General features: G+C 37.6%; 1 long non-coding RNA gene across 1 annotated transcript; it reads left to right on the forward strand.

Annotated features, from left to right (window-relative positions):
• Positions 1 to 209: 209 nt before the first annotated feature.
• LOC135444465 (uncharacterized) lies at positions 210 to 6,504 on the forward strand. Its single transcript, XR_010439220.1, has 2 exons — positions 210 to 718; positions 4,751 to 6,504. It is a non-coding gene; the product is annotated as an uncharacterized LOC135444465 (long non-coding RNA).
• Positions 6,505 to 8,133: the final 1,629 nt, after the last annotated feature.

Here is an 8,133-nt window from a genome sequence, read left to right on the forward strand (position 1 = left end):
CCGACGCAATCCCAGTGCAGTGCAAATCCCGCACAATCTCGGCATTGCATAGCGCTGCCTCCGAGGCTGAACCCAGGAAACCACGAGTATCCAGCAACTCGAAGCAACGTCCCGAATAAAAAATAACTTCAAAACGTCAAGCGCACGTCATCCTAAGTGTTCTGCGATGTAGATCGTGAGAAGCGATGTTTTCATTGCTTCCCATCGAGGCTATCTGTCTCATTTCAATTCAGAGCTATAGAGTATCATCTGTGGCGTGAAAATATAAAGGGAAATGAGCTACTACCTGCTTGCTGCAGCTGTTGAGGCAGTCAGGGACATCGGTCTTACTCAGGGACAAATTAGGGCCAAGAGGCACAGTCAAGGTATTGCCCAGTTTAAGGCACAGTGTTTCCCAAAAAGTTAAAAGCCTTTAATTTAGCTTTTGAATTAGGAAGATTAAATACCAACATTTCATTTTGTTTCGCTTGTCCTCCTGTACTCAAGGTGGTGGCTAAGAAAGGTGTAGAGCACAGGTAAGTCAGGCAATAAGCAAAGCAAGCCCTCCAGCAGAATAAGAACTGTCCTACTGCCTCCATCATGCAGAGCTGTGCCAGCAACAGGACCTTCCCCAGTCCCAGAGAGAAGCAGAGGACCAGCGACCCATCTGGTGCTTCGAGGCCTGGTGCACGGCAGTGACTGCCACGGGTTGAAAGAGTCCATGAGCCAGCCAGCAAAGGTATGACATAAGACTCGTTTTCACACTCTGCACAAAATTCCTGGCATTTCTTTTTGTTACTTAGCTCCTCTGATACTGATCAATTACCACAATAACTCAGGAGTGAGATAATAGAGACAGCAATTTGCAGTCTAACGTGAATTAATTTTCACTTAATCTGGAAGTGCTTTAATAACACGGTGGGCAGTAATAGCACTGCTCTACCCAATACTAAATATTTGTGTGTGTCTGAAGAAGTCATAAGAAAATCTTACTAGAAAAATCCAACAATCAGAAAACAGGGATGAAATACCAAATCTTAAATACACTGCTAGTATAAAATATTTGAAATTGTAAATTAAGGACAATTTAATTAGCACCAGGGAACTATTAAATTAGCAGATGTGCTGTTCATGCTAAGGTTGGTTTATCATTTGCCGTATTGGAGTAATTCTGTTCATTAAGTGATTAAGTACACGTCGCATGTTAAATAATATTAACTAAAATACATACTTAATATTTGTACAAAAGTACTTCAAATACAATCTAAGCTCTTTAACTCCATCACTAACAGGTTTTGCCTAAGTTTTTTGTACAAGGAGGTGAAAAATACAACACTCAGTACAGAGGAATTTACTAGTGTGTATTTGAACTGATCTTAATTAATGCAGCTGATAAAGAAGTTAGTAAGCAAGGCAATAACATTCTTTGCTTAACAATTTTAACAAAGAATTAAAGAATTATCTGAAGTATCTTACTTGGAACAAGGAAACGACTAACACATGTAGGTCTTCCTGACTTCAGAGGATTATAGCTTAACACTATATCATTTTGCACAATCTGTATAAAATAACTCTGCAGTATTTTTGAACCTAAAACTTGTGCCATACCTCATTCCTGTCTCACAAACTAGACCTGTTAGAGTTATTAATAGCATTTTTGGACCATTTAGAGATTTATGATTTTATTTACAGTTCTACATCCTGGGTGTGAGACATTCAACAGAGAAAACATTTTTTAATGAATGTGCAGGTCCCTGTAAAAGCTCTTACCTTCACACTGTTGTTTTTCAAACCTAATTAAGAATTTTTTGCTATTTGTTCTTCTTTAGAAAATTTACATGCAGACTACTAATATTTGTGGATAAAATGAAAAGAGCAGCTTTTCATTACATGCACAAATCTAGACAGCAAATGTAAAGGCACAACCTTTACATTTTTTACCATGGACATTCATTTCCAGGTAATCTACAGACTGGGTAAAGTCCATTAAAAATCAAGGACACTACTTCTTTCAAGCTAGAAAAACTGGGATATACCTGACATCTATTAAATTAAATAAAAGTATAAAAAATATGTAGCTGTCACTAATTAAAGCAATAATTAGTGACATGTTGACCCATTTTAAAGTTTTATAGTTCCTCATCTCTCCTCTGTAGAGGATTCTAAAAGCCAATCAGAAGAAATAATTTCCTTTAAAAGAATGCCAAAACCTCAAAAGAAAACAGAATATTCAGTGCGTTTTTCTTCTTGCAATTCTTTTGCTCAAATTCAAACAATTAAAATGTCAGATTCCCCACCTTAGTCAAACTGCTGACACCAGCTATCAGTCACAAGTATTTAAGAAATACACAGAAATCTGTCAGGCAAGACGAAAGAAATGTTAATTTTATCCGGGTCAATATAAAATCAAGCCAACATATGCGCCCTTTTAGAGAGACCTGCTGCACTTATAAGTTTGCAAGCTTAATTATATTAAGGTTAAGTTTTAGTAAGATGAAATCCTAGACCGGGAGCCTGGTTTAAACATATGCAGTGAAGCATTGTAGAATGCAGGATGCAGTACAGCTTTGGAAAGCAATCCCATCCTTCCCCGCATGAGATCTGGGTTTAAGATGTGCTGCAGCACACACCGCACTCCCAGCCGTGCTTCAGCCCCACAGCTCCACACTGGGATAAGAGAAGAGCCCCCACATGCTCAGCACCCCACCAGGACAGGACAGACACTCCGGGACTGCTGACACCCCTTGAACTGAAGGTCCAAACTACTCACACATGACCGTACACTTAAGGCAGTCAATTAAATGCATCCTGGGCCTTCCTAAAATCATATACGCACAAAATAGAGCATTAATCCTGGTTTTAAAGAAGAAACACATTATCATTGAAGAGATGTCCCAGAAACACTTTTTCTTGACTGCAAAAAATACAGGACTTCTGGAACATGATGTGAGAAAAAAAATATAATGTCTTTAAAGACTGGGAATAGTAGAAGAAGGATTTAATGTTGCTTGAGAATGTGGGAGATCACACTCTGGAATTAATGAAACTGTTCCGTGTTGTAAATTAGGACTACCAGTGGCTGGTGGCAGTAGGAGGAGTAGGACTTCGAGTATTGTTTTGTTACATATTATTTGTATGCCAGTTGTGTGGTATTTCCCTGGAGGGGAAAAAAAAAGTCATTGGGATGCTATTAGAGCAAATTACTTTCTGTTATAACTCTAGGTGTAGGCAAGCCTACACTGGGATTATGTGCAGTGTGATCAGTTATGGTCAGGCAAAGGGCTGCCAAGACAGCAAGGAGGGTGAGTAATCTCTAGTCATGAGCTGATCACAAGAACCTGATTTGTCAGCTCAGCAAAATGTAGTCAGAGGGGAGGTATGACAGCTGTGGCAAACACCAGAGAAGAAGCAACACTAGGATAGGCAAAGAAGTAATGTATGACAAGGATGTTAGCATTAACGGTATCTTCAAAAATACCTCAACCCTAACATAGGCATAAAGGAATGTAAATTAATAAATAGCCTTCTCATCAGCTGGTGGAGGACAGGAAAAAATATTTTAAAACTGAGTAACTGAATTAAATTACTAGGAAGAGTATCTTTATTGTTTTCTCTCATATGTCAAAATCTCAAAAAAAAAAAAAAGAAAACGACAAATACAAAAAAAAGAACAAAGAAAAATATAAGAGATCTTATCCTGGATCAAGAAAAAAATTATTAATGATATTTCAGAGCCTAAAATCTAGTACAGTTGTACAAAAAAAATGTTTTGAAAGAGAATGAAAAAAGAGAGAAATAATGACAGCAATAGAAAAAGACAAAGAGACAGAGGAAAAAAAAAGAGAAATCAAAGAGAAATGGGAAGAAAGCGAGAAAGGGAAAGAAAGAGAAGAATTTTCAAATGAAAGAAAATGTTTATAATAAGGTTTTAAAATTAATTTATTCAAGTATTTTTTTTATTTGTGTAATTTAACAAAACGTGCAATTTCACTGCTGGTTTCAATGAATCAGCTTTTCTTTCTTATAAACAGTGTTTAAAAATTCTAAATGCAGTGCTATACAAATAACTCTGTTTTTTCTTAAAGCATTCCTTCTGTTATTATTTGAAACTTGCATAATAAGATAGGCTTCAATACATCAATAATATCATAAGCCTACAGGAACAGAAAATCCAGGTATGTTATGACATTGTTAACATTGCTGGAAATAAATTCTCTAAATCAAGGGATTCAAAACCTTTTTATTAATTTTTCTGATTTTAAGCAAAGAGATAAGGAAAATGCAAAGATAACTTGTTTATAGATTTTGTGGTTTGACAGAAGAACATTTAATGAGGTTTCTGCCATACCAACTGCGAGCAACCAAAGAAGGGCAGGTCCTTGATATTTATGATTAAAGAGGCATCGGAGCTCTGATACAGTGTTTTTGTCAGCTTGGTGATTTATATAGATCACACACAGGTATATATAGATTAAAAAATATGGATCAATAAATTCACCCCAGATATCAACTACATTAACATTAATGCATTTTCAAACCATTAGCAGTCCATAAAGTCACGTTACACCATAGTATACATTTCAGCAATTTTTTACATTTCATACAATTTTTTTTATTATAATTTTCTCTCACTTTTGGAGACAAAGCACACATGAGAGAAAAGCCACGTAAAGATGTAAAAGTGTGAGGAAATCCTAAATACAAAGGTTAGAACTGAAAACATGTGACTGTTTTTGCCATCTCAAACTGCAAAACACTGCTGCTGTTTCAGATACAACGCAGGAGACTGCAAGATGAAGGCTGTTCTGTGGCTCACATGGATGTGGAAGAGTGAAGATGAAAGACTACCCAAGCTCATCTGTATGAAAACTGTGAAACTGCTTGGAAAATATGGGGAATATAGAAGATGAGCATTTATTAGGAAGCTTGCAGCTGATGCTGAGTAGGAATGAAGACTGAGATTCCCTACAAAGTTAAGTGAAGAGTAATAATTCTGCAATTTCAGAAGCTTATATGGCAATATGGAGAAGAACAGAAAGCAGACAAATAATTCAAAGAACAATAGAACTGTGAAAATTACTCCTTTTTTACCTTAAAATGCATTTTCTTCAGTCATGTATGCTCATTGTTTTGTGTTCCGCTTAAGACATTTGTGGAAGCAAGCTTCTTTCCAGCAGCCATTAGTATTTTGTGGGCAAACACAAAAATCACTAGATTTTCACGTCTCCAGGCACACATAGTTTTGTTCAATTTTTTCAAGCACTCACCCTCTCAGAAAGTAAGAGCAATCCTGCCCAGCAAGCAAGAACCACCGACAGGTCCCAAGTGATTACGGGATGTCTTTGGAGAGTCTTTTTCTGATGAAAACTTGTCAGCAGAATCTGTGTTGGATTCCTGACTGCAGCGTGTTTCTTTCTTGTGCCACATGTACTAGGATGAAGGGCAGAGAAGACAGTGATTTGGGATAAACCTTGAGCCCTGGGACTGAAATTCCAGCCCAAAGCCAGCCCAAAATACTTGAAGGAGAAGATATGGAAGTCTGCTAAGGAACAGGAGGGCAAATCCTTCATTCTGCTTATGTATGTCCAGATCTGGAATTTAGAAACACCATCAAAGGGAAGCAGTAGCTAAGTCCAGGCAGGAAAAGGCAGTAACAACACCTGTGAAGAAATTTCAAATACCAGAGCTAAATCAGAGCAGCCTTATCAGCGAAAGATAAAGATGGTTGATCTTTTTAAAATGCCCTTGAAAAATACCTACCAAATATCTACCAAAGCAGAAAGCTGGTTTTGACTCTACTATAATTTCAAGGGCAATACTAAATTATTGTGTTACATATAGACTCCCTAACTAGTACAACACAAATCAATATAATGCACACTAGTATATATCCTATATTCCTCATCCAAAACTCTACATTTCCCTGTCATGTTTCAACTCTTACATCCTATAGCAATTGATTCCTATGTGTTCCCTAATTTTAAAAATCTAGCAACATGGTCATACTAGCACCACTGCTGTTGTGGCTGAGAAGGACAAGGTGGGGTTTTTACCATCAGCACTGTTCAGTGTTGGGAGTAAAGCTGGGAGGGATGAACCCCACCCCTAGGTGAGATGGATTGGAGCTAGAATGCCCAATCTGCACACAGATTTGCCATGCCCTCCTGTCCCTGCTGAGAGCTGACATGATTAGAAAGTGATTATTTTGGGAGAGAAGGATTAGCCAGCATCACACTAACAGATCATGTTTTCTGATGGTTCTGTAGGAAAAAGCTAAGGAGAGATGGAGAGGTTCTGGGGATCCAATTTAGCAGAACTGAATTTCCTACTTTTTCAGTTTGCCTAACAGTGAGAGAATACACAGTGATATATAGAGGAATGTTAACGGGGTCAAAAATAGTCTGAACTCTCCCAAACAAGCAGCTTCAGGAAAACAAGACCCTGGAAAATTCCCAGAAAGAACTTAAGAATCTGATCAAGATGAATAAAAAAAGTGACTTGACACGCTTTAGTTAAAAGTCTTCTACATTCTGGCTCCTGGTTATGAATTATTTAGAAGGTATTTGGAAAACATCATTGCTTATGGAAAAAAATCTGCATCTCTAAAGGGATCACAGATTTGTGAACAGGATCCTAATTTATTATTTCAATATACCATCTCAAGGGTGCCCAGCTACTGAAACAAGAAAAAGTAATTTTAAGAAGTTTATTTATCCAGTTTTCTTTTATTTTTTTTTATTCAAATGCAGTGCAATAGGCTTGACTACCCCTCCTCCAGACATCTCCCAGAAGGGCTTGTGAAGACAACATGGCACGGCAGGGTCTGCAGAACCACCAGACAGGCTCAGACACTGCAATTCCCAGACAACTGGCATCTAAATTCAACAATATTTACAGTCTTCCATCTAATGGCTGGTTCTCACCATGCAGAACTCCAAAGACAGTCACTTAGCTGGTAAGCCCACACTTCAGCACTGGCACTCAGTCTGGGCTTCAGTGACTCCCTGTCTAAAGTTCTTGAGGTCTTCCCACCCTGGCAGGAGCTGATAAGCACATGTCTGTATACCCATCCCACAGCCCTTGGGCAGGTTGTGTCCCCAGTGTCAGGGTTTGGGAAGCCCCAGTACAGCTTCTCAGCTGTAGAAAAGCTGTGACCACCACAGAATTGGCTATTAGGGAAGTTCTCTTATTTGAAGCGAAGAAAGTATTTTTGCAGGTCAAGCCCTGGCAGGACAGGGGAGAAATGTTACAAACATTACATTTTCAGGACTAATTCATGTGATTCTCTCTGCTGCACTTTATTATTGATGTGATACAATTGTGTTTTTAGCAAAGTAGAGGCAGTAGGAACCACTTAATTGGCACAGTCTAATATATGGGCAATAGTCCAAAGTGACATATTTGCTAAATTTTATATTTGCAGATATCTTAGGAGCTCCATAAGAATCAGAGCTGCTAATAAACTTCTAAGAACAGCCTTGGGTATTAAATAGGCATTATGAGAAAATCTGGAAATTCATGTGAAGAACTCTGCCAGTTCACATTAACATTGCCATAAACTTCTTAGTCTATGACTTTTTCCCTTTTTTCATTATTAGTCTGTCTGAAAGTGGTTCAGAAAGGGGAAACTTTAAAAACCTGGTTAGGCATGCTATTATGTAGCCAAATTTTCCTATCAGGGCCCAACTCTTCAAGATATAGCAGCATGTTGGCAGGGTATATGCTTATTAGTTCCCAGGTGTTACGTTTGGACATTGTGTACATGCAGTATAGAAAGGAGGATGGATAGACAGATAGATAGATAGATAGATAGATAGATAGATAGATAGATAGACAGACAGATAGATAGATAGATAGATGTGTTTGTGCATACATATATATATACACATACCTTTATAACACATCTACTAAAACAAAGGGATCTAGAGAAGTGAAAAGTTTTAAAATATAGAATTTGTAGAAGAAAAGAAAAAATCTTTCAAAACACCTAATTCTAAGTTTTAAGCGCTTAATTCTGAGTGCTTCCACTATATTTAACTTACTAAAGCCTGAGGACATCTATGGTGTTAAAGTTCTAATCAATTTCCTTTTTTACTGAATCAGTTCACAAAAGCATTTGAAAAAACACTCATGGATATCCTGGTAAGTGACTTC

Source organism: Zonotrichia leucophrys, chromosome 2 (genome assembly GCF_028769735.1).
Source record: "Zonotrichia leucophrys gambelii isolate GWCS_2022_RI chromosome 2, RI_Zleu_2.0, whole genome shotgun sequence".
NCBI lineage: Eukaryota > Metazoa > Chordata > Aves > Passeriformes > Passerellidae > Zonotrichia > Zonotrichia leucophrys.